The sequence below is a fragment of the Triticum dicoccoides genome, chromosome 6B, assembly GCF_002162155.2.
Source record: "Triticum dicoccoides isolate Atlit2015 ecotype Zavitan chromosome 6B, WEW_v2.0, whole genome shotgun sequence".
Classification (NCBI taxonomy): Eukaryota; Viridiplantae; Streptophyta; class Magnoliopsida; order Poales; family Poaceae; genus Triticum; species Triticum dicoccoides.
Genome location: NC_041391.1, coordinates 4,953,039 through 4,979,624, shown reverse-complemented (window position 1 = coordinate 4,979,624; position 26,586 = coordinate 4,953,039). Strand labels below are relative to the sequence as shown.

General features: G+C 43.3%; 7 long non-coding RNA genes across 7 annotated transcripts; all 7 read right to left on the bottom strand.

The window, feature by feature from the left end:
• Positions 1 to 3,112: 3,112 nt before the first annotated feature.
• On the bottom strand, positions 3,113 to 4,020 carry LOC119320480. Its single transcript, XR_005155022.1, has 2 exons — positions 3,884 to 4,020; positions 3,113 to 3,664 (listed from the first exon to the last, which is right to left on the bottom strand). It is a non-coding gene; the product is annotated as an uncharacterized LOC119320480 (long non-coding RNA).
• Positions 4,021 to 7,800: 3,780 nt separating this feature from the next.
• On the bottom strand, positions 7,801 to 8,466 carry LOC119320248. The gene is made up of 2 exons (XR_005154876.1): positions 8,330 to 8,466; positions 7,801 to 8,110 (listed from the first exon to the last, which is right to left on the bottom strand). It is a non-coding gene; the product is annotated as an uncharacterized LOC119320248 (long non-coding RNA).
• A 6,003-nt stretch (positions 8,467 to 14,469) lies between these two features.
• On the bottom strand, positions 14,470 to 15,135 carry LOC119320158. Its single transcript, XR_005154829.1, has 2 exons — positions 14,999 to 15,135; positions 14,470 to 14,779 (listed from the first exon to the last, which is right to left on the bottom strand). It is a non-coding gene; the product is annotated as an uncharacterized LOC119320158 (long non-coding RNA).
• A 3,781-nt stretch (positions 15,136 to 18,916) lies between these two features.
• Positions 18,917 to 19,582, bottom strand: LOC119320175. Its single transcript, XR_005154836.1, has 2 exons — positions 19,446 to 19,582; positions 18,917 to 19,226 (listed from the first exon to the last, which is right to left on the bottom strand). It is a non-coding gene; the product is annotated as an uncharacterized LOC119320175 (long non-coding RNA).
• Positions 19,583 to 21,140: 1,558 nt separating this feature from the next.
• Positions 21,141 to 21,806, bottom strand: LOC119320200. Its single transcript, XR_005154844.1, has 2 exons — positions 21,670 to 21,806; positions 21,141 to 21,450 (listed from the first exon to the last, which is right to left on the bottom strand). It is a non-coding gene; the product is annotated as an uncharacterized LOC119320200 (long non-coding RNA).
• A 1,557-nt stretch (positions 21,807 to 23,363) lies between these two features.
• Positions 23,364 to 24,022, bottom strand: LOC119320289. Its single transcript, XR_005154890.1, has 2 exons — positions 23,893 to 24,022; positions 23,364 to 23,673 (listed from the first exon to the last, which is right to left on the bottom strand). It is a non-coding gene; the product is annotated as an uncharacterized LOC119320289 (long non-coding RNA).
• Positions 24,023 to 25,588: 1,566 nt separating this feature from the next.
• LOC119320065 lies at positions 25,589 to 26,254 on the bottom strand. Its single transcript, XR_005154747.1, has 2 exons — positions 26,118 to 26,254; positions 25,589 to 25,898 (listed from the first exon to the last, which is right to left on the bottom strand). It is a non-coding gene; the product is annotated as an uncharacterized LOC119320065 (long non-coding RNA).
• Between the last annotated feature and the right edge of the window lie 332 nt (positions 26,255 to 26,586).

The following is a 26,586-nucleotide window of genomic DNA, read 5'->3' as shown; positions in this document are numbered from 1 at the left end:
TAACTATATTCATCTCTAACAATTGACATTACTATATATTTAACTTTTCTATCTAATTCATCTAACATTCGACATTAAGCTAACATTTATATAAACTCAAAATATATAAAAACATTAAATAAACAGAAAAACTCATTAACAAATAATATTTTAATTAGATAATCAAATCTCAGATACGACAATTTTCTTAGTAAAAATAAACTAGTTATATTAATTATTCAACTAGTTCAAATCTCATATACCTAAATAAACTAGTTCGACAATTTTCTTACTAAAAATAAACTAGTTATATTAATTATTCAACTAGTTCAAATCTCACATACCTAGCTAATTAATATCTAATTAAATTTTCTAAAAAACAGAAAACAGAAAATAAGTAAAAAATGTGTGTGTGTGTGTGTGTGTGTGTAGTGTGTGTAGTGTGTGTATGTGTGTATGTGTGTGTACGTCGCCGCCCCGTACGTACGAGCGGGGGCGTCGGCGTACGGGGCGGGGGCGGCGACGTACGGGGCGGGGGCGCCGGCGCGCGGGTGCGAGAGACGTACGGGACCGCGGCGACGACGACGGACGGCGGCGGCGTTCGGGGCGGCGGCGCGAGACGACGACGACGACGGGCGGCGGCGGGGACAGCGACAACGACGACGGACGACGGGCGACGGGCGGCGACGACGGGATCGAGCGGCTCGCGGCGATGTCGAGAGGTTGTTGGAGACGAAGTGGGGAGATGTAACTGAAATTTTCGTAAGTGCTATATATATAGGATGGGCCTTTAGTACCGGTTGGAGCCACCAACCGGTACTAAAGGCCAACTTAGGCCAGGCCAAGAGGCGGGAAGAGCAGGCCTTTAGTACCGGTTGGTGGCTCCAACCGGTACTAAAGGGTGATCTTTAGTACCGGTTGGAGCCACCAACCGGTACTAAAGGCCTCGCGCTGCCACCCCGAAGTTTAGTCCCACCTCGCCGGGCGAAGGGCAGCCGCACTGGTTTATAAACCCAGCCCGGCTACCTCTTTGAACTCCTCTATATAGCAGGCTTGTGGGCCTAAATTCTGCGCGCTGTCCTGTGAGTCTGCTGGGCCTTTAAGGCCTGTAATTGCACGCCCGTGGCCTAGCAGGCCCACAGGGCAGCGCCCCAATTTTTTTTATAGTTTTTTTCTTTTTTGCTTTATTTTCTTCTATTTATTTCTACGTAGTTTTTTGTATAGTTTTTTTTCTTTTCTGTTATATTTATTTTCTTCTATTTATTTCTGAGTAGTTTTTCATCTAGTTTGCCAAAATTCAACATTTTCAGAGTTCATTTTGTAGTGATTTTCAATTTCACGGTCATTTTATATAGTTTTTCTTTCAGCTATAGTTTTTTTTCTGCTATTTTTTCTTTTCTGCAAAACTTGATGGTCAAAGTCTGGAGTTATAACCAAAGTTTAAAAAAAAGAAATGCCGACGTGCAATTAGTTTTTGCCATAACAGAAGAAGTCTGGAGTTGTAATAAGGCTTTGAAAATAAAAAAGAGGTGCAATGCTCGTTAATTTGCTTCAAGCCTTTCGGAATAGTGTAAACTGCACTGCGCATAGCTCCGTGCAGTCTACCATATTCCTGAAGGCTTGAAGCTAAGCAACATGAGCATTGAGCCTCTTCTTCATCGTCTCTGCACTCACGGCTTATAAACCGCTCCTAGTCCCTCTCTCTTCGCGAGGTGGGACTAAAAAACAGCTTACTAAGAAACTATAGTACTGGTTCATCCATGAACCGGTACTAAAGGTGCTCGTGGGGCCCCAGCCTTACCTGACACAACCTCATTAGTACCAGTTCGTGGCACGAACCGGTGCTAAAGGTTCGCCACGAACCGGTACTAAACAGCTCCTCCAGCCTAGCAGTTGGTGCATACTGAACGCAAAAAATATAAGAGCATTTAGATCATGATCTTATATTTCTTTACAGTCTAAATTGTCAATATGATCTTATAACATCAAAAATACTTTGATCATCAATGATCTTTGTGTGTACAATCTGAATTGTCAATATGAGTCATCAACGATTTATAAACCGATGAAGACTCATATTGCGGCCACAAATTCTACACATAGAGTTCAATGAAGACCAAGTGCTTGTGATAGTTTGAGAAATAACATATTTAAGGCGGTAAAAGGCTTGTTAGGGGAGCGAGGTGGGAATAAAAACAGCTTGCCATAACCTCATTAGTATCGGTTCGTGGTACGAACCGGCACTAAATGGTGATGGTGGGGCCATAGCCTGACCGCAGGCTGACACAGCCTCTTTAGTACCGGTTCGTGGCATGAACTGGTACTAAAGGTTCGCCACGAACCGGTGCTATTGATCGCCGCCACGAACCGGCACTAATGTACACATTAGTGCCGGCTGTAATTCAAACCGGCACTATTGTGCTTCACATTTGACCCTTTTTCTACTAGTGCCTAGGGACTGACCCCATGGGCGGTGGAATTTCTAGGGAGGACTGGCTCTCCATCGCAAAGTCGAATAGCGACTACTTTTTTTCGTTAGATTTAGATTTTAGCTTATGTTTAAGTTCAAGTTTTAGTATCGCTTTGAACTATGTTTTGACGGATGGTAATGTAAATTATGTGTCGAATTTTGGTTTAGAAGTTTGTTTAGATCGAATCTATGTTCATCTTAACCAAATTTGACTTTTACTCCGCTAAATTTAGGGGATCGGCTAGAACCGACCAAAACTTAGTGGACTAAATTTACTTCATTAAGGTTTGCTCGGCCAAATACTCCTGTATCTTTTATGGGCTCGGCTAGAGTTTCTTTAAGAGATCAGAGAAATGGGTGTGTGCAGCACGGGAGTCGATGAAGATGATGTCGCCAAGGCTGTCCGAGGGCTGATTTGGGAATATTAATGTGAGGTTAGGAAAGACAAGAACCGGACGCCTCATGAGAGGCAGGATAGATGCGAAACCCACCATGACAGGGTAGAAGAACTCACCGGTGCCGGATATTGGCCAAGGGCGGCCTCCTTGGTCATCCACAGCCATAAGACTCTTTTTAAGCGAGAGATCGATGAACTTATTTCATTTTATTTTGCATGGGACATCGATGGACTTGAAGAGAGGAGACTTGTGACTTTGCGAGTACTGAGTACTATGGTCCAGAATGGCCCATCTGCAAATGTATTCACCTCTGTATTCTAAAACATATATGTGACACAGATTTAACCGACACAGATCCCAAGCTAAGCTGTACCACTCAGATTTCCGGAGCATCTGCGCTTGCGAGTCATTTCATCGCTCTCCCAACAATTCCTAGTAAAGGTTCAAATGTGATTTGCCAAACCAAAATACTCAGCAACAACTGCTGCAGTATATTACTCGCATTGCATAACTGGTTTCCGCACATAGGCATTATTTTCAGGGGACAATCTTGTACGTATAACCATTGTCCGGGCCGGAAATTAAGGAGCAGATAAAGGAGGAGGAGGGGAGGTTGTCATGGCAACTAGCACGTCTTGTAAAGACGAGGATTTGTTGCAATTGCTCTTGCAGTCATCCATAGTGGGGTAGTAGACGTCAGTTACCAAACAATGGAAGCAAAGACCATCGTGGTATGTACAACCGTCAGGAGATATTTCAACGCATAGCCCGTCTGGTAGATCGATCTTCTTGCTGTCGGTGTCAGCCATGATTTGGCCTGTAAATTATGGAGTAATAACAAACGAACAACCATCGTTATGCAATTATTTTAGAGTAGTGTGTATGTATATATATGCATATAAACGATGGAACCAGTTACAAAGCAAAATAGAAAGGCCTTTGATAGCTATACTAGGTACATACTTCCAGCCAGGACAAGTGATGAAAAATTAAGCATTGTGAAGATACATAAATATTGGTGTGCTAGCTGCCTTACATTGAGCAACAGTAGCAGAGCATACGAGATGTAGACACACTAGGGCTCCTAGTGCAAGGATGCGAATCGTGTACTTGTCCATGGCCAACCAGATACAACACTAGCTACGCAGGCACTCAGGTCACTTTGGTTGTCGATGAGAAATGTTTGGTTACCAATGAGCACATGAGTCGATCGTATATATTGAGAGAAGAGAGAACGGTCATCCTTATCCCGTGTAAACCATCAAGCAATAAAATTGGATTTATTTAATATCATCCTATATTATGAACCCTCATTAAAAGCACAAATCAAGTCAGACTAATTTTCTCCCGTTTTAGACAAGTTCCCAAATTTGGTTGGACTTATCTCCTATGTCTATATTTGTATATTTCAGAATTGTAATTAATTCTCCAATAGTCATGCTTAGATCAAAGGGATGGTTCCTCCACCTCGGCTGCTGAAGAGGGCTCATGGAAAAGTTTATGGAAAGTTCTGGTGCCGGGAAACGTGAGGCTGTTCCTTTGGCATCTATCCATACATTCTTTACCAACAAATGATGTTGGGGCACACAGCCATATGGCGAACTCTAGCTCATGCGGTTTTTGTGGATCACCTGACTCATGGAGTCACCCCCTGTTGAATGTATGATCCCTAGATGCACGTGGGCGCTGGTCGATGACGAGCTGGCTCGGTGGAGGCGGCAACAATGGTGGCAGTGGAGGCGGCAACGATGACAGCTTCAACATCGAGGAGTGGTGAAGGACCTTCCTGGATACAACGAAGACGACCTAGGGACTGACCCCATGGGCGGTGGAATCTCTAGGGAGGACTTGCTCTCCCTCGCAAAGTCGAATAGCGACTAATTTTTTTGGTTAGATTTAGATTTTAGCTTATGTTTGAGTTCAAGTTTTAGTATCGCTTTGAACTATGTTTCGACGGATGATAATGTAAATTATGTGTCGAATTTCGGTTTAGAAGTTTGTTTAGATCGAATCTATGTTCATCTTAACCAAATTTTATTGTACTCCGCTAAATTTAGGGGATCAGCTAGAACCGACCAAAACCTAGTGGACTAAATTTACTCCATTAAGGTTTACCCGGCCAAATACTCCTGTATCTTTTATGGGCTCGGCTAGAGTTGCTTTAAGAGATCAGAGAAATGGGTGTGTGCAGCACGGGAGTGGATGAAGATGATGTCGCCAAGGCCGGCCGAGGGCTGATTTGGGAATATTAATGTGAGCTTGGGAAAGACAAGAACCGGACGCCTCATGAGAGGTAGGATAGATGAGAAACCCACCATGACAGGGTAGACGAACTCACCGGCGCCGGATATTGGCCAAGGGCGGCCTCCCTGGTCATCCATAGCCATAGGACTCTTTTTAAGTGAGAGATCGATGGACTTATTTCATTTTATTTTGCATGGGACATCGATGGACTTGAAGAGAGGAGACTTGCGACTTTGCGAGGAGTTAGTACTATGGTCCAGTATAGCCCATCTGCAGATGTATTCACCTCTGTATTCTAAAACGTATATGTGACACAGATTTAACCGACACAGATCCCAAGCTAAGCTGTACCACTCAGATTTCCGGAGCATCTGCGCTTGCGAGTCATTTCATCGCTCTCCCAACAATTGCTAGTAAAGGTTCAAATGTGATTTGCCAAACCAAAATACTCAGCAACAACTGCTGCAGTATATTACTCGCATTGCATAACTGGTTTCCGCACATAGGCATTATTTTCAGGGGACAATCTTGTACATATAACCATTGTCTAGGCCGGAAAATTAAGGAGCAGATAAAGGAGGAGGAGGGGAGGTTGTCATGGCAACTAGCACGTCTTGTAAAGACGAGGATTTGTTGCAATTGCTCTTGCAGTCATCCATAGTGGGGTAGTAGACGTCAGTTACCAAACAATGGAAGCAAAGACCATCGTGGTATGTACAACCGTCAGGAGATATTTCAACGCATAGCCCGTCTGGTAGATCGATCTTCTTGCTGTCGGTGTCGGCCATGATTTGGCATGTATATTATGGAGTAATAACAAACGAACAACCATCGTTATGCAATTATTTTAGAGTAGTGTGTATGTATATATATGCATATAAACGATGGAACCAGTTACAAAGCAAAATAGAAAGGCCTTTGATAGCTATACTAGGTACATACTTCCAGCCAGGACAAGTGAAGAAAAATTAAGCATTGTGAAGATAATAAATATTGGTGTGCTAGCTGCCTTACATTGAGCAACAGTAGCAGAGCATACGAGATGTAGACACACTAGGGCTCCTAGTGCAAGGATGCGAATTGTGTACTTGTCCATGGCCAACCAGATACAACACTAGCTACGCAGGCACTCAGGTCACTTTGGTTGTCGATGAGAAATGTTTGGTTACCAATGAGCACATGAGTCGATCGTATATATTGAGAGAAGAGAGAACCGGTCATCCTTATCCCGTGTAAACCATCAAGCAATAAAATTGGATTTATTTAATATCATCCTATATTATGAACCCTCATTAAAAGCACAAATCAAGTCAGACTAATTTTCTCCCTTTTTAGACAAGTTCCCAAATTTGGTTGGACTTATCTCCTATGTCTATATTTGTATATTTCATAATTGTAATTAATTCTCCAATAGTCATGCTTAGATCAAAGGGATGGTTCCTCCACCTCGGCTGCTGAAGAGGGCTCATGGAAAAGTTTATGGAAAGTTCTGGTGCCGGGAAACGTGAGGCTGTTCCTTTGGCATCTATCCATACATTCTTTACCAACAAATGATGTTGGGGCACACAGCCATATGGCGGACTCTAGCTCATGCGGTTTTTGTGGATCACCTGACTCATGGAGTCACCCCCTGTTGAATGTATGATCCCTAGATGCACGTGGGCGCTGGTCGATGACGAGCTGGCTCGGTGGAGGCGGCAACAATGGTGGCAGTGGAGGCGGCAACGATGACAGCTTCAACATCAAGGAGTGGAGAAGGACCTTCCTGGATACAACGAAGACGACCTAGGGACTGACCCCATGGGCGGTGGAATCTCTAGGGAGGACTTGCTCTCCCTCGCAAAGTCGAATAGCGACTAATTTTTTTGGTTAGATTTAGATTTTAGCTTATGTTTGAGTTCAAGTTTTAGTATCGCTTTGAACTATGTTTCGACGGATGATAATGTAAATTATGTGTCGAATTTTGGTTTAGAAGTTTGTTTAGATCGAATCTATGTTCATCTTAACCAAATTTGATTTTACTCCGCTAAATTTAGGGGATCAGCTAGAACCGACCAAAACTTAGTGGACTAAATTTACTCCATTAAGGTTTACCCGGCCAAATACTCCTGTATCTTTTATGGGCTCGGCTAGAGTTGCTTTAAGAGATCAGAGAAATGGGTGTGTGCAGCACGGGAGTGGATGAAGATGATGTCGCCAAGGCCGGCCGAGGGCTGATTTGGGAATATTAATGTGAGCTTGAGAAAGACAAGAACCGGACGCCTCATGAGAGGTAGGATAGATGAGAAACCCACCATGACAGGGTAGACGAACTCACCGGCGCCGGATATTGGCCAAGGGCGGCCTCCCTGGTCATCCATAGCCATAGGACTCTTTTTAAGTGAGAGATCGATGGACTTATTTCATTTTATTTTGCATGGGACATCGATGGGCTTGAAGAGAGGAGACTTGCGACTTTGCGAGGAGTTAGTACTATGGTCTAGTATAGCCCATCTGCAGATGTATTCACCTCTGTATTCTAAAACGTATATGTGACACAGATTTAACCGACACAGATCCCAAGCTAAGCTGTACCACTCAGATTTCCGGAGCATCTGCGCTTGCGAGTCATTTCATCGCTCTCCCAACAATTCCTAGTAAAGGTTCAAATGTGATTTGCCAAACCAAAATACTCAGCAACAACTGCTGCAGTATATTACTCGCATTGCATAACTGGTTTCCGCACATAGGCATTATTTTCAGGGGACAATCTTGTACATATAACCATTGTCTAGGCCGGAAAATTAAGGAGCAGATAAAGGAGGAGGAGGGGAGGTTGTCATGGCAACTAGCACGTCTTGTAAAGACGAGGATTTGTTGCAATTGCTCTTGCAGTCATCCATAGTGGGGTAGTAGACGTCAGTTACCAAACAATGGAAGCAAAGACCATCGTGGTATGTACAACCGTCAGGAGATTTTTCAACGCATAGCCCGTCTGGTAGATCGATCTTCTTACTGTCGGTGTCAGCCATGATTTGGCCTGTATATTATGGAGTAATAACAAACGAACAACCATCGTTATGCAATTATTTTAGAGTAGTGTGTATGTATATATATGCATATAAACGATGGAACCAGTTACAAAGCAAAATAGAAAGGCCTTTGATAGCTATACTAGGTACATACTTCCAGCCAGGACAAGTGAAGAAAAATTAAGCATTGTGAAGATACATAAATATTGGTGTGCTAGCTGCCTTACATTGAGCAACAGTAGCAGAGCATACGAGATGTAGACACACTAGGGCTCCTAGTGCAAGGATGCGAATCGTGTACTTGTCCATGGCCAACCAGATACAACACTAGCTACGCAGGCACTCAGGTCACTTTGGTTGTCGATGAGAAATGTTTGGTTACCAATGAGCACATGAGTCGATCGTATATATTGAGAGAAGAGAGAACCGGTCATCCTTATCCCGTGTAAACCATCAAGCAATAAAATTGGATTTATTTAATATCATCCTATATTATGAACCCTCATTAAAAGCACAAATCAAGTCAGACTAATTTTCTCCCTTTTTAGACAAGTTCCCAAATTTGGTTGGACTTATCTCCTATGTCTATATTTGTATATTTCATAATTGTAATTAATTCTCCAATAGTCATGCTTAGATCAAAGGGATGGTTCCTCCACCTCGGCTGCTGAAGAGGGCTCATGGAAAAGTTTATGGAAAGTTCTGGTGCCGGGAAACGTGAGGCTGTTCCTTTGGCATCTATCCATACATTCTTTACCAACAAATGATATAGGGCACACAGCCATATGGTGGACTCTAGCTCATGCGGTTTTTGTGGATCACCTGACTCATGGAGTCACCCCCTGTTGAATGTATGATCCCTAGATGCACGTGGGCGCTGGTCGATGACGAGCTGGCTCGGTGGAGGCGGCAACAATGGTGGCAGTGGAGGCGGCAACGATGATAGTTTCAACATCGAGGAGTGGTGAAGGACCTTCCTGGATACAACGAAGACGACCTAGGGACTGACCCCATGGGCGGTGGAATCTCTAGGGAGGACTTGCTCTCCCTCGCAAAGTCGAATAGCGACTAATTTTTTTGGTTAGATTTAGATTTTAGCTTATGTTTGAGTTCAAGTTTTAGTATCGCTTTGAACTATGTTTCGACGGATGATAATGTAAATTATGTGTCGAATTTCGGTTTAGAAGTTTGTTTAGATCGAATCTATGTTCATCTTAACCAAATTTTATTTTACTCCGCTAAATTTAGGGGATCAGCTAGAACCGACCAAAACTTAGTGGACTAAATTTACTCCATTAAGGTTTACCCGGCCAAATACTCCTGTATCTTTTATGGGCTCGGCTAGAGTTGCTTTAAGAGATCAGAGAAATGGGTGTGTGCAGCACGGGAGTGGATGAAGATGATGTCGCCAAGGCCGGCCGATGGCTGATTTGGGAATATTAATGTGAGCTTGGGAAAGACAAGAACCGGACGCCTCATGAGAGGTAGGATAGATGAGAAACCCACCATGACAGGGTAGACGAACTCACCGGCACCGGATATTGGCCAAGGGCGGCCTCCCTGGTCATCCATAGCCATAGGACTCTTTTTAAGTGAGAGATCGATGGACTTATTTCATTTTATTTTGCATGGGACATCGATGGACTTGAAGAGAGGAGACTTGCGACTTTGCGAGGAGTTAGTACTATGGTCCAGTATAGCCCATCTGCAGATGTATTCACCTCTATATTCTAAAACGTATATGTGACACAGATTTAACCGACACAGATCCCAAGCTAAGCTGTACCACTCAGATTTCCGAAGCATCTGCGCTTGCGAGTCATTTCATCGCTCTCCCAACAATTCCTAGTAAAGGTTCAAATGTGATTTGCCAAACCAAAATACTCAGCAACAACTGCTGCAGTATATTACTCGCATTGCATAACTGGTTTCGCACATAGGCATTATTTTCAGGGGACAATCTTGTACATATAACCATTGTCTAGGCCGGAAAATTAAGGAGCAGATAAAGGAGGAGGAGGGGAGGTTGTCATGGCAACTAGCACGTCTTGTAAAGACGAGGATTTGTTGCAATTGCTCTTGCAGTCATCCATAGTGGGGTAGTAGACGTCAGTTACCAAACAATGGAAGCAAAGACCATCGTGGTATGTACAACCGTCAGGAGATTTTTCAACGCATAGCCCGTCTGGTAGATCGATCTTCTTGCTGTCGGTGTCAGCCATGATTTGGCATGTATATTATGGAGTAATAACAAACGAACAACCATCGTTATGCAATTATTTTAGAGTAGTGTGTATGTATATATATGCATATAAACGATGGAACCAGTTACAAAGCAAAATAGAAAGGCCTTTGATAGCTATACTAGGTACATACTTCCAGCCAGGACAAGTGAAGAAAAATTAAGCATTGTGAAGATACATAAATATTGGTGTGCTAGCTGCCTTACATTGAGCAACAGTAGCAGAGCATACGAGATGTAGACACACTAGGGCTCCTAGTGCAAGGATGCGAATCGTGTACTTGTCCATGGCCAACCAGATACAACACTAGCTACGCAGGCACTCAGGTCACTTTGGTTGTCGATGAGAAATGTTTGGTTACCAATGAGCACATGAGTCGATCGTATATATTGAGAGAAGAGAGAACCGGTCATCCTTATCCCGTGTAAACCATCAAGCAATAAAATTGGATTTATTTAATATCATCCTATATTATGAACCCTCATTAAAAGCACAAATCAAGTCAGACTAATTTTCTCCCTTTTTAGACAAGTTCCCAAATTTGGTTGGACTTATCTCCTATGTCTATATTTGTATATTTCATAATTGTAATTAATTCTCCAATAGTCATGCTTAGATCAAAGGGATGGTTCCTCCACCTCGGCTGCTGAAGAGGGCTCATGGAAAAGTTTATGGAAAGTTCTGGTGCCGGGAAACGTGAGGCTGTTCCTTTGGCATCTATCCATACATTCTTTACCAACAAATGATGTTGGGGCACACAGCCATATGGCGGACTCTAGCTCATGCGGTTTTTGTGGATCACCTGACTCATGGAGTCACCCCCTGTTGAATGTATGATCCCTAGATGCATGTGGGCGCTGGTCGATGACGGGCTGGCTCGGTGGAGGCGGCAACAATGGTGGCAGTGGAGGCGGCAACGATGACAGCTTCAACATCGAGGAGTGGTGAAGGACCTTCCTGGATACAACGAAGACGACCTAGGGACTGACCCCATGGGCGGTGGAATCTCTAGGGAGGACTTGCTCTCCCTCGCAAAGTCGAATAGCGACTAATTTTTTTGGTTAGATTTAGATTTTAGCTTATGTTTGAGTTCAAGTTTTAGTATCGCTTTGAACTATGTTTCGACGGATGATAATGTAAATTATGTGTCGAATTTCGGTTTAGAAGTTTGTTTAGATCGAATCTATGTTCATCTTAACCAAATTTGATTTTACTCCGCTAAATTTAGGGGATCAGCTAGAACCGACCAAAACTTAGTGGACTAAATTTACTCCATTAAGGTTTACCCGGCCAAATACTCCTGTATCTTTTATGGGCTCGGCTAGAGTTGCTTTAAGAGATCAGAGAAATGGGTGTGTGCAGCACGGGAGTGGATGAAGATGATGTCGCCAATGCCGGCCGAGGGCTGATTTGGGAATATTAATGTGAGCTTGAGAAAGACAAGAACCGGACGCCTCATGAGAGGTAGGATAGATGAGAAACCCACCATGACAGGGTAGACGAACTCACCGGCGCCGGATATTGGCCAAGGGCGGCCTCCCTGGTCATCCATAGCCATAGGACTCTTTTTAAGTGAGAGATCGATGGACTTATTTCATTTTATTTTGCATGGGACATCGATGGACTTGAAGAGAGGAGACTTGCGACTTTGCGAGGAGTTAGTACTATGGTTTAGTATAGCCCATCTGCAGATGTATTCACCTCTGTATTCTAAAACGTATATGTGACACAGATTTAACCGACACAGATCCCAAGCTAAGCTGTACCACTCAGATTTCCGGAGCATCTGCGCTTGCGAGTCATTTCATCGCTCTCCCAACAATTGCTAGTAAAGGTTCAAATGTGATTTGCCAAACCAAAATACTCAGCAACAACTGCTGCAGTATATTACTCGCATTGCATAACTGGTTTCCGCACATAGGCATTATTTTCAGGGGACAATCTTGTACATATAACCATTGTCTAGGCCGGAAAATTAAGGAGCAGATAAAGGAGGAGGAGGGGAGGTTGTCATGGCAACTAGCACGTCTTGTAAAGACGAGGATTTGTTGCAATTGCTCTTGCAGTCATCCATAGTGGGGTAGTAGACGTCAGTTACCAAACAATGGAAGCAAAGACCATCGTGGTATGTACAACCGTCAGGAGATACTTCAACGCATAGCCCGTCTGGTAGATCGATCTTCTTGCTGTCGGTGTCGGCCATGATTTGGCATGTATATTATGGAGTAATAACAAACGAACAACCATCGTTATGCAATTATTTTAGAGTAGTGTGTATGTATATATATGCATATAAACGATGGAACCAGTTACAAAGCAAAATAGAAAGGCCTTTGATAGCTATACTAGGTACATACTTCCAGCCAGGACAAGTGAAGAAAAATTAAGCATTGTGAAGATACATAAATATTGGTGTGCTAGCTGCCTTACATTGAGCAACAGTAGCAGAGCATACGAGATGTAGACACACTAGGGCTCCTAGTGCAAGGATGCGAATCGTGTACTTGTCCATGGCCAACCAGATACAACACTAGCTACGCAGGCACTCAGGTCACTTTGGTTGTCGATGAGAAATGTTTGGTTACCAATGAGCACATGAGTCGATCGTATATATTGAGAGAAGAGAGAACCGGTCATCCTTATCCCGTGTAAACCATCAAGCAATAAAATTGGATTTATTTAATATCATCCTATATTATGAACCCTCATTAAAAGCACAAATCAAGTCAGACTAATTTTCTCCCTTTTTAGACAAGTTCCCAAATTTGGTTGGACTTATCTCCTATGTCTATATTTGTATATTTCATAATTGTAATTAATTCTCCAATAGTCATGCTTAGATCGAAGGGATGGTTCCTCCACCTCGGCTGCTGAAGAGGGCTCATGGAAAAGTTTATGGAAAGTTCTGGTGCCGGGAAACGTGAGGCTGTTCCTTTGGCATCTATCCATACATTCTTTACCAACAAATGATATAGGGCACACAGCCATATGGTGGACTCTAGCTCATGCGGTTTTTGTGGATCACCTGACTCATGGAGTCACCCCCTGTTGAATGTATGATCCCTAGATGCACGTGGGCGGTGGTCGATGACGAGCTGGCTCGGTGGAGGCGGCAACAATGGTGGCAGTGGAGGCGGCAACGATGATAGTTTCAACATCGAGGAGTGGTGAAGGACCTTCCTGGATACAACGAAGACGACCTAGGGACTGACCCCATGGGCGGTGGAATCTCTAGGGAGGACTTGCTCTCCCTCGCAAAGTCGAATAGCGACTAATTTTTTTGGTTAGATTTAGATTTTAGCTTATGTTTGAGTTCAAGTTTTAGTATCGCTTTGAACTATGTTTCGACGGATGATAATGTAAATTATGTGTCGAATTTCGGTTTAGAAGTTTGTTTAGATCGAATCTATGTTCATCTTAACCAAATTTTATTTTACTCCGCTAAATTTAGGGGATCAGCTAGAACCGACCAAAACTTAGTGGACTAAATTTACTCCATTAAGGTTTACCCGGCCAAATACTCCTGTATCTTTTATGGGCTCGGCTAGAGTTGCTTTAAGAGATCAGAGAAATGGGTGTGTGCAGCACGGGAGTGGATGAAGATGATGTCGCCAAGGCCGGCCGATGGCTGATTTGGGAATATTAATGTGAGCTTGGGAAAGACAAGAACCGGACGCCTCATGAGAGGTAGGATAGATGAGAAACCCACCATGACAGGGTAGACGAACTCACCGGCGCCGGATATTGGCCAAGGGCGGCCTCCCTGGTCATCCATAGCCATAGGACTCTTTTTAAGTGAGAGATCGATGGACTTATTTCATTTTATTTTGCATGGGACATCGATGGACTTGAAGAGAGGAGACTTGCGACTTTGCGAGGAGTTAGTACTATGGTCCAGTATAGCCCATCTGCAGATGTATTCACCTCTGTATTCTAAAACGTATATGTGACACAGATTTAACCGACACAGATCCCAAGCTAAGCTGTACCACTCAGATTTCCGGAGCATCTGCGCTTGCGAGTCATTTCATCGCTCTCCCAACAATTGCTAGTAAAGGTTCAAATGTGATTTGCCAAACCAAAATACTCAGCAACAACTGCTGCAGTATATTACTCGCATTGCATAACTGGTTTCCGCACATAGGCATTATTTTCAGGGGACAATCTTGTACATATAACCATTGTCTAGGCCGGAAAATTAAGGAGCAGATAAAGGAGGAGGAGGGGAGGTTGTCATGGCAACTAGCACGTCTTGTAAAGACGAGGATTTGTTGCAATTGCTCTTGCAGTCATCCATAGTGGGGTAGTAGACGTCAGTTACCAAACAATGGAAGCAAAGACCATCGTGGTATGTACAACCGTCAGGAGATATTTCAACGCATAGCCCGTCTGGTAGATCGATCTTCTTGCTGTCGGTGTCAGCCATGATTTGGCCTGTATATTATGGAGTAATAACAAACGAACAACCATCATTATGCAATTATTTTAGAGTAGTGTGTATGTATATATATGCATATAAACGATGGAACCAGTTACAAAGCAAAATAGAAAGGCCTTTGATAGCTATACTAGGTACATACTTCCAGCCAGGACAAGTGAAGAAAAATTAAGCATTGTGAAGATACATAAATATTGGTGTGCTAGCTGCCTTACATTGAGCAACAGTAGCAGAGCATACGAGATGTAGACACACTAGGGCTCCTAGTGCAAGGATGCGAATCGTGTACTTGTCCATGGCCAACCAGATACAACACTAGCTACGCAGGCACTCAGGTCACTTTGGTTGTCGATGAGAAATGTTTGGTTACCAATGAGCACATGAGTCGATCGTATATATTGAGAGAAGAGAGAACCGGTCATCCTTATCCCGTGTAAACCATCAAGCAATAAAATTGGATTTATTTAATATCATCCTATATTATGAACCCTCATTAAAAGCACAAATCAAGTCAGACTAATTTTCTCCCTTTTTAGACAAGTTCCCAAATTTGGTTGGACTTATCTCCTATGTCTATATTTGTATATTTCATAATTGTAATTAATTCTCCAATAGTCATGCTTAGATCAAAGGGATGGTTCCTCCACCTCGGCTGCTGAAGAGGGCTCATGGAAAAGTTTATGGAAAGTTCTGGTGCCGGGAAACGTGAGGCTGTTCCTTTGGCATCTATCCATACATTCTTTACCAACAAATGATGTTGGGGCACACAGCCATATGGCGGACTCTAGCTCATGCGGTTTTTGTGGATCACCTGACTCATGGAGTCACCCCCTGTTGAATGTATGATCCCTAGATGCATGTGGGCGCTGGTCGATGACGGGCTGGCTCGGTGGAGGCGGCAACAATGGTGGCAGTGGAGGCGGCAACGATGACAGCTTCAACATCGAGGAGTGGTGAAGGACCTTCCTGGATACAACGAAGACGACCTAGGGACTGACCCCATGGGCGGTGGAATCTCTAGGGAGGACTTGCTCTCCCTCGCAAAGTCGAATAGCGACTAATTTTTTTGGTTAGATTTAGATTTTAGCTTATGTTTGAGTTCAAGTTTTAGTATCGCTTTGAACTATGTTTCGACGGATGATAATGTAAATTATGTGTCGAATTTCGGTTTAGAAGTTTGTTTAGATCGAATCTATGTTCATCTTAACCAAATTTGATTTTACTCCGCTAAATTTAGGGGATCAGCTAGAACCGACCAAAACTTAGTGGACTAAATTTACTCCATTAAGGTTTACCCGGCCAAATACTCCTGTATCTTTTATGGGCTCGGCTAGAGTTGCTTTAAGAGATCAGAGAAATGGGTGTGTGCAGCACGGGAGTGGATGAAGATGATGTCGCCAAGGCCGGCCGAGGGCTGATTTGGGAATATTAATGTGAGCTTGGGAAAGACAAGAACCGGACGCCTCATGAGAGGTAGGATAGATGAGAAACCCACCATGACAGGGTAGACGAACTCACCGGCGCCGGATATTGGCCAAGGGCGGCCTCCCTGGTCATCCATAGCCATAGGACTCTTTTTAAGTGAGAGATCGATGGACTTATTTCATTTTATTTTGCATGGGACATCGATGGACTTGAAGAGAGGAGACTTGCGACTTTGCGAGGAGTTAGTACTATGGTCCAGTATAGCCCATCTGCAGATGTATTCACCTCTGTATTCTAAAACGTATATGTGACACAGATTTAACCGACACAGATCCCAAGCTAAGCTGTACCACTCAGATTTCCGGAGCATCTGCGCTTGCGAGTCATTTCATCGCTCTCCCAACAATTCCTAGTAAAGGTTCAAATGTGATTTGCCAAACCAAAATACTCAGCAACAACTGCTGCAGTATATTACTCGCATTGCATAACTGGTTTCGCACATAGGCATTATTTTCAGGGGACAATCTTGTACATATAACCATTGTCTAGGCCGGAAAATTAAGGAGCAGATAAAGGAGGAGGAGGGGAGGTTGTCATGGCAACTAGCACGTCTTGTAAAGACGAGGATTTGTTGCAACTGCTCTTGCAGTCATCCATAGTGGGGTAGTAGACGTCAGTTACCAAACAATGGAAGCAAAGACCATCGTGGTATGTACAACTGTCAGGAGATTTTTCAACGCATAGCCCGTCTGGTAGATCGATCTTCTTGCTGTCGGTGTCAGCCATGATTTGGCATGTATATTATGGAGTAATAACAAACGAACAACCATCGTTATGCAATTATTTTAGAGTAGTGTGTATGTATATATATGCATATAAACGATGGAACCAGTTACAAAGCAAAATAGAAAGGCCTTTGATAGCTATACTAGGTACATACTTCCAGCCAGGACAAGTGAAGAAAAATTAAGCATTGTGAAGATACATAAATATTGGTGTGCTAGCTGCCTTACATTGAGCAACAGTAGCAGAGCATACGAGATGTAGACACACTAGGGCTCCTAGTGCAAGGATGCGAATCGTGTACTTGTCCATGGCCAACCAGATACAACACTAGCTACGCAGGCACTCAGGTCACTTTGGTTGTCGATGAGAAATGTTTGGTTACCAATGAGCACATGAGTCGATCGTATATATTGAGAGAAGAGAGAACCGGTCATCCTTATCCCGTGTAAACCATCAAGCAATAAAATTGGATTTATTTAATATCATCCTATATTATGAACCCTCATTAAAATCACAAATCAAGTCAGACTAATTTTCTCCCTTTTTAGACAAGTTCCCAAATTTGGTTGGACTTATCTCCTATGTCTATATTTGTATATTTCAGAATTGTAATTAATTCTCCAATAGTCATGCTTAGATCAAAGGGATGGTTCCTCCACCTCGGCTGCTGAAGAGGGCTCATGGAAAAGTTTATGGAAAGTTCTGGTGCCGGGAAACGTGAGGCTGTTCCTTTGGCATCTATCCATACATTCTTTACCAACAAATGATGTTGGGGCACACAGCCATATGGCGGACTCTAGCTCATGCGGTTTTTGTGGATCACCTGACTCATGGAGTCACCCCCTGTTGAATGTATGATCCCTAGATGCACGTGGGCGCTGGTCGATGACGAGCTGGCTCGGTGGAGGCGGCAACAATGGTGGCAGTGGAGGCGGCAACGATGACAGCTTCAACATCGAGGAGTGGTGAAGGACCTTCCTGGATACAACGAAGACGACCTAGGGACTGACCCCATGGGCGGTGGAATCTCTAGGGAGGACTTGCTCTCCCTCGCAAAGTCGAATAGCGACTAATTTTTTTGGTTAGATTTAGATTTTAGCTTATGTTTGAGTTCAAGTTTTAGTATCGCTTTGAACTATGTTTCGACGGATGATAATGTAAATTATGTGTCGAATTTCGGTTTAGAAGTTTGTTTAGATCGAATCTATGTTCATCTTAACCAAATTTGATTTTACTCCGCTAAATTTAGGGGATCAGCTAGAACCGACCAAAACTTAGTGGACTAAATTTACTCCATTAAGGTTTACCCGGCCAAATACTCCTGTATCTTTTATGGGCTCGGCTAGAGTTGCTTTAAGAGATCAGAGAAATGGGTGTGTGCAGCACGGGAGTGGATGAAGATGATGTCGCCAATGCCGGCCGAGGGCTGATTTGGGAATATTAATGTGAGCTTGAGAAAGACAAGAACCGGACGCCTCATGAGAGGTAGGATAGATGAGAAACCCACCATGACAGGGTAGACGAACTCACCGGCGCCGGATATTGGCCAAGGGCGGCCTCCCTGGTCATCCATAGCCATAGGACTCTTTTTAAGTGAGAGATCGATGGACTTATTTCATTTTATTTTGCATGGGACATCGATGGACTTGAAGAGAGGAGACTTGCGACTTTGCGAGGAGTTAGTACTATGGTTTAGTATAGCCCATCTGCAGATGTATTCACCTCTGTATTCTAAAACGTATATGTGACACAGATTTAACCGACACAGATCCCAAGCTAAGCTGTACCACTCAGATTTCCGGAGCATCTGCGCTTGCGAGTCATTTCATCGCTCTCCCAACAATTGCTAGTAAAGGTTCAAATGTGATTTGCCAAACCAAAATACTCAGCAACAACTGCTGCAGTATATTACTCGCATTGCATAACTGGTTTCCGCACATAGGCATTATTTTCAGGGGACAATCTTGTACATATAACCATTGTCTAGGCCGGAAAATTAAGGAGCAGATAAAGGAGGAGGAGGGGAGGTTGTCATGGCAACTAGCACGTCTTGTAAAGACGAGGATTTGTTGCAATTGCTCTTGCAGTCATCCATAGTGGGGTAGTAGACGTCAGTTACCAAACAATGGAAGCAAAGACCATCGTGGTATGTACAACCGTCAGGAGATATTTCAACGCATAGCCCGTCTGGTAGATCGATCTTCTTGCTGTCGGTGTCAGCCATGATTTGGCCTGTATATTATGGAGTAATAACAAACGAACAACCATCATTATGCAATTATTTTAGAGTAGTGTGTATGTATATATATGCATATAAACGATGGAACCAGTTACAAAGCAAAATAGAAAGGCCTTTGATAGCTATACTAGGTACATACTTCCAGCCAGGACAAGTGAAGAAAAATTAAGCATTGTGAAGATACATAAATATTGGTGTGCTAGCTGCCTTACATTGAGCAACAGTAGCAGAGCATACGAGATGTAGACACACTAGGGCTCCTAGTGCAAGGATGCGAATCGTGTACTTGTCCATGGCCAACCAGATACAACACTAGCTACGCAGGCACTCAGGTCACTTTGGTTGTCGATGAGAAATGTTTGGTTACCAATGAGCACATGAGTCGATCGTATATATTGAGAGAAGAGAGAACCGGTCATCCTTATCCCGTGTAAACCATCAAGCAATAAAATTGGATTTATTTAATATCATCCTATATTATGAACCCTCATTAAAAGCACAAATCAAGTCAGACTAATTTTCTCCCTTTTTAGACAAGTTCCCAAATTTGGTTGGACTTATCTCCTATGTCTATATTTGTATATTTCATAATTGTAATTAATTCTCCAATAGTCATGCTTAGATCAAAGGGATGGTTCCTCCACCTCGGCTGCTGAACAGGGCTCATGGAAAAGTTTATGGAAAGCTCTGGTGCCGGGAAACGTGAGGCTGTTCCTTTGGCATCCATCCATACATTCTTTACCAACAAATGATGTTGGGGCACACAGCCATATGGCGGACTCTAGCTCATGCGGTTTTTGTGGATCACCTGACTCATGGAGTCACCCCCTGTTGAATGTATGATCCCTAGATGCACGTGGGCGCTGGTCGATGACGAGCTGGCTCGGTGGAGGCGGCAACAATGGTAGCAGTGGAGGCGGCAACGATGACAGCTTCAACATCGAGGAGTGGTGAAGGACCTTCCTGGATACAACGAAGACGACCTAGGGACTGACCCCATGGGCGGTGGAATCTCTAGGGAGGACTTGCTCTCCCTCGCAAAGTCGAATAGCGACTAATTTTTTTGGTTAGATTTAGATTTTAGCTTATGTTTGAGTTCAAGTTTTAGTATCGCTTTGAACTATGTTTCGACGGATGATAATGTAAATTATGTGTCGAATTTTGGTTTAGAAGTTTGTTTAGATCGAATCTATGTTCATCTTAACCAAATTTGATTTTACTCCGCTAAATTTAGGGGATCAGCTAGAACCGACCAAAACTTAGTGGACTAAATTTACTCCATTAAGGTTTACCCGGCCAAATACTCCTGTATCTTTTATGGGCTCGGCTAGAGTTGCTTTAAGAGATCAGAGAAATGGGTGTGTGCAGCACGGGAGTGGATGAAGATGATGTCGCCAAGGCCGGCCGAGGGCTGATTTGGGAATATTAATGTGAGCTTGAGAAAGACAAGAACCGGACGCCTCATGAGAGGTAGGATAGATGAGAAACCCACCATGACAGGGTAGACGAACTCACCGGCGCCGGATATTGGCCAAGGGCGGCCTCCCTGGTCATCCATAGCCATAGGACTCTTTTTAAGTGAGAGATCGATGGACTTATTTCATTTTATTTTGCATGGGACATCGATGGGCTTGAAGAGAGGAGACTTGCGACTTTGCGAGGAGTTAGTACTATGGTCTAGTATAGCCCATCTGCAGATGTATTCACCTCTGTATTCTAAAACGTATATGTGACACAGATTTAACCGACACAGATCCCAAGCTAAGCTGTACCACTCAGATTTCCGGAGCATCTGCGCTTGCGAGTCATTTCATCGCTCTCCCAACAATTCCTAGTAAAGGTTCAAATGTGATTTGCCAAACCAAAATACTCAGCAACAACTGCTGCAGTATATTACTCGCATTGCATAACTGGTTTCCGCACATAGGCATTATTTTCAGGGGACAATCTTGTACATATAACCATTGTCTAGGCCGGAAAATTAAGGAGCAGATAAAGGAGGAGGAGGGGAGGTTGTCATGGCAACTAGCACGTCTTGTAAAGACGAGGATTTGTTGCAATTGCTCTTGCAGTCATCCATAGTGGGGTAGTAGACGTCAGTTACCAAACAATGGAAGCAAAGACCATCGTGGTATGTACAACCGTCAGGAGATTTTTCAACGCATAGCCCGTCTGGTAGATCGATCTTCTTACTGTCGGTGTCAGCCATGATTTGGCCTGTATATTATGGAGTAATAACAAACGAACAACCATCGTTATGCAATTATTTTAGAGTAGTGTGTATGTATATATATGCATATAAACGATGGAACCAGTTACAAAGCAAAATAGAAAGGCCTTTGATAGCTATACTAGGTACATACTTCCAGCCAGGACAAGTGAAGAAAAATTAAGCATTGTGAAGATACATAAATATTGGTGTGCTAGCTGCCTTACATTGAGCAACAGTAGCAGAGCATACGAGATGTAGACACACTAGGGCTCCTAGTGCAAGGATGCGAATCGTGTACTTGTCCATGGCCAACCAGATACAACACTAGCTACGCAGGCACTCAGGTCACTTTGGTTGTCGATGAGAAATGTTTGGTTACCAATGAGCACATGAGTCGATCGTATATATTGAGAGAAGAGAGAACCGGTCATCCTTATCCCGTGTAAACCATCAAGCAATAAAATTGGATTTATTTAATATCATCCTATATTATGAACCCTCATTAAAAGCACAAATCAAGTCAGACTAATTTTCTCCCTTTTTAGACAAGTTCCCAAATTTGGTTGGACTTATCTCCTATGTCTATATTTGTATATATCAGAATTGTAATTAATTCTCCAATAGTCATGCTTAGATCAAAGGGATGGTTCCTCCACCTCGGCTGCTGAAGAGGGCTCATGGAAAAGTTTATGGAAAGTTCTGGTGCCGGGAAACGTGAGGCTGTTCCTTTGGCATCTATCCATACATTCTTTACCAACAAATGATGTTGGGGCACACAGCCATATGGCGGACTCTAGCTCATGCGGTTTTTGTGGATCACCTGACTCATGGAGTCACCCCCTGTTGAATGTATGATCCCTAGATGCACGTGGGCGCTGGTCGATGATGAGCTGGCTCGGTGGAGGCGGCAACAATGGTGGAAGTGGAGGCGGCAACGATGACAGCTTCAACATCGAGGAGTGGTGAAGGACCTTCCTGGATACAACGAAGACGACCTAGGGACTGACCCCATGGGCGGTGGAATCTCTAGGGAGGACTTGCTCTCCCTCGCAAAGTCGAATAGCGACTAATTTTTTTGGTTAGATTTAGATTTTAGCTTATGTTTGAGTTCAAGTTTTAGTATCGCTTTGAACTATGTTTCGACGGATGATAATGTAAATTATGTGTCGAATTTCGGTTTAGAAGTTTGTTTAGATCGAATCTATGTTCATCTTAACCAAATTTGATTTTACTCCGCTAAATTTAGGGGATCAGCTAGAACCGACCAAAACTTAGTGGACTAAATTTACTCCATTAAGGTTTACCCGGCCAAATACTCCTGTATCTTTTATGGGCTCGGCTAGAGTTGCTTTAAGAGATCAGAGAAATGGGTGTGTGCAGCATGGGAGTGGATGAAGATGATGTCGCCAAGGCCGGCCGAGGGCTGATTTGGGAATATTAATGTGAGCTTGGGAAAGACAGAACCGGACGCCTCATGAGAGGTAGGATAGATGAGAAACCCACCATGACAGGGTAGACGAACTCACCGGCGCCGGATATTGGCCAAGGGCGGCCTCCCTGGTCATCCATAGCCATAGGACTCTTTTTAAGTGAGAGATCGATGGACTTATTTCATTTTATTTTGCATGGGACATCGATGGGCTTGAAGAGAGGAGACTTGCGACTTTGCGAGGAGTTAGTACTATGGTCTAGTATAGCCCATCTGCAGATGTATTCACCTCTGTATTCTAAAACGTATATGTGACACAGATTTAACTGACACAGATCCCAAGCTAAGCTGTACCACTCAGATTTCCGGAGCATCTGCGCTTGCGAGTCATTTCATCGCTCTCCCAACAATTGCTAGTAAAGGTTCAAATGTTATTTGCCAAACCAAAATACTCAGCAACAACTGCTGCAGTATATTACTCGCATTGCATAACTGGTTTCCGCACATAGGCATTATTTTCAGGGGACAATCTTGTACATATAACCATTGTCTAGGCCGGAAAATTAAGGAGCAGATAAAGGAGGAGGAGGGGAGGTTGTCATGGCAACTAGCACGTCTTGTAAAGACGAGGATTTGTTGCAATTGCTCTTGCAGTCATCCATAGTGGGGTAGTAGACGTCAGTTACCAAACAATGGAAGCAAAGACCATCGTGGTATGTACAACCGTCAGGAGATATTTCAACGCATAGCCCGTCTGGTAGATCGATCTTCTTGCTGTCGGTGTCAGCCATGATTTGGCCTGTATATTATGGAGTAATAACAAACGAACAACCAACGTTATGCAATTATTTTAGAGTAGTGTGTATGTATATATATGCATATAAACGATGGAACCAGTTACAAAGCAAAATAGAAAGGCCTTTGATAGCTATACTAGGTACATACTTCCAGCCAGGACAAGTGAAGAAAAATTAAGCATTGTGAAGATACATAAATATTGGTGTGCTAGCTGCCTTACATTGAGCAACAGTAGCAGAGCATACGAGATGTAGACACACTAGGGCTCCTAGTGCAAGGATGCGAATCGTGTACTTGTCCATGGCCAACCAGATACGACACTAGCTACGCAGGCACTCAGGTCACTTTGGTTGTCGATGAGAAATGTTTGGTTACCAATGAGCACATGAGTCGATCGTATATATTGAGAGAAGAGAGAACCGGTCATCCTTATCCCGTGTAAACCATCAAGCAATAAAATTGGATTTATTTAATATCATCCTATATTATGAACCCTCATTAAAAGCACAAATCAAGTCAGACTAATTTTCTCCCTTTTTAGACAAGTTCCCAAATTTGGTTGGACTTATCTCCTATGTCTATATTTGTATATTTCATAATTGTAATTAATTCTCCAATAGTCATGCTTAGATCAAAGGGATGGTTCCTCCACCTCGGCTGCTGAAGAGGGCTCATGGAAAAGTTTATGGAAAGCTGTGGTGCCGGGAAACGTGAGGCTGTTCCTTTGGCATCCATCCATACATTCTTTACCAACAAATGATGTTGGGGCACACAGCCATATGGCGGACTCTAGCTCATGCGGTTTTTGTGGATCACCTGACTCATGGAGTCACCCCCTGTTGAATGTATGATCCCTAGATGCACGTGGGCGCTGGTCGATGACGAGCTGGCTCGGTGGAGGCGGCAACAATGGTGGCAGTGGAGGCGGCAACAATGACAGCTTCAACATCGAGGAGTGGTGAAGGACCTTCCTGGATACAACGAAGACGACCTAGGGACTGACCCCATGGGCGGTGGAATCTCTAGGGAGGACTTGCTCTCCCTCGCAAAGTCGAATAGTGACTAATTTTTTTGGTTAGATTTAGATTTTAGCTTATGTTTGAGTTCAAGTTTTAGTATCGCTTTGAACTATGTTTCGACGGATGATAATGTAAATTATGTGTCGAATTTTGGTTTAGAAGTTTGTTTAGATCGAATCTATGTTCATCTTAACCAAATTTGATTTTACTCCGCTAAATTTAGGGGATCAGCTAGAACCGACCAAAACTTAGTGGACTAAATTTACTCCATTAAGGTTTACCCGGCCAAATACTCCTGTATCTTTTATGGGCTCGGCTAGTGTTGCTTTAAGAGATCAGAGAAATGGGTGTGTGCAGCACGGGAGTGGATGAAGATGATGTCGCCAAGGCCGGCCGAGGGCTGATTTGGGAATATTAATGTGAGCTTGGGAAAGACAAGAACCGGACGCCTCATGAGAGGTAGGATAGATGAGAAACCCACCATGGACAGGGTAGACGAACTCACCGGCGCCGGACATTGGCCAAGGGCGGCCTCCCTGGTCATCCATAGCCATAGGACTCTTTTTAAGTGAGAGATCGATGGACTTATTTCATTTTATTTTGCATGGGACATCGATGGGCTTGAAGAGAGGAGACTTGCGACTTTGCGAGGAGTTAGTACTATGGTCCAGTATAGCCCATCTGCAGATGTATTCACCTCTGTATTCTAAAACGTATATGTGACACATATTTAACCGACACAGATCCCAAGCTAAGCTGTACCACTCAGATTTCCGGAGCATCTGCGCTTGCGAGTCATTTCATCGCTCTCCCAACAATTGCTAGTAAAGGTTCAAATGTGATTTGCCAAACCAAAATACTCAGCAACAACTGCTGCAGTATATTACTCGCATTGCATAACTGGTTTCCGCACATAGGCATTATTTTCAGGGGACAATCTTGTACATATAACCATTGTCTAGGCCGGAAAATTAAGGAGCAGATAAAGGAGGAGGAGGGGAGGTTGTCATGGCAACTAGCACGTCTTGTAAAGACGAGGATTTGTTGCAATTGCTCTTGCAGTCATCCATAGTGGGGTAGTAGACGTCAGTTACCAAACAATGGAAGCAAAGACCATCGTGGTATGTACAACCGTCAGGAGATATTTCAACGCATAGCCCGTCTGGTAGATCGATCTTCTTGCTGTCGGTGTCAGCCATGATTTGGCCTGTATATTATGGAGTAATAACAAACGAACAACCATCGTTATGCAATTATTTTAGAGTAGTGTGTATGTATATATATGCATATAAACGATGGAACCAGTTACAAAGCAAAATAGAAAGGCCTTTGATAGCTATACTAGGTACATACTTCCAGCCAGGACAAGTGAAGAAAAATTAAGCATTGTGAAGATACATAAATATTGGTGTGCTAGCTGCCTTACATTGAGCAACAGTAGCAGAGCATACGAGATGTAGACACACTAGGGCTCCTAGTGCAAGGATGCGAATCGTGTACTTGTCCATGGCCAACCAGATACAACACTAGCTACGCAGGCACTCAGGTCACTTTGGTTGTCGATGAGAAATGTTTGGTTACCAATGAGCACATGAGTCGATCGTATATATTGAGAGAAGAGAGAACCGGTCATCCTTATCCCGTGTAAACCATCAAGCAATAAAATTGGATTTATTTAATATCATCCTATATTATGAACCCTCATTAAAAGCACAAATCAAGTCAGACTAATTTTCTCCCTTTTTAGACAAGTTCCCAAATTTGGTTGGACTTATCTCCTATGTCTATATTTGTATATTTCATAATTGTAATTAATTCTCCAATAGTCATGCTTAGATCAAAGGGATGGTTCCTCCACCTCGGCTGCTGAAGAGGGCTCATGGAAAAGTTTATGA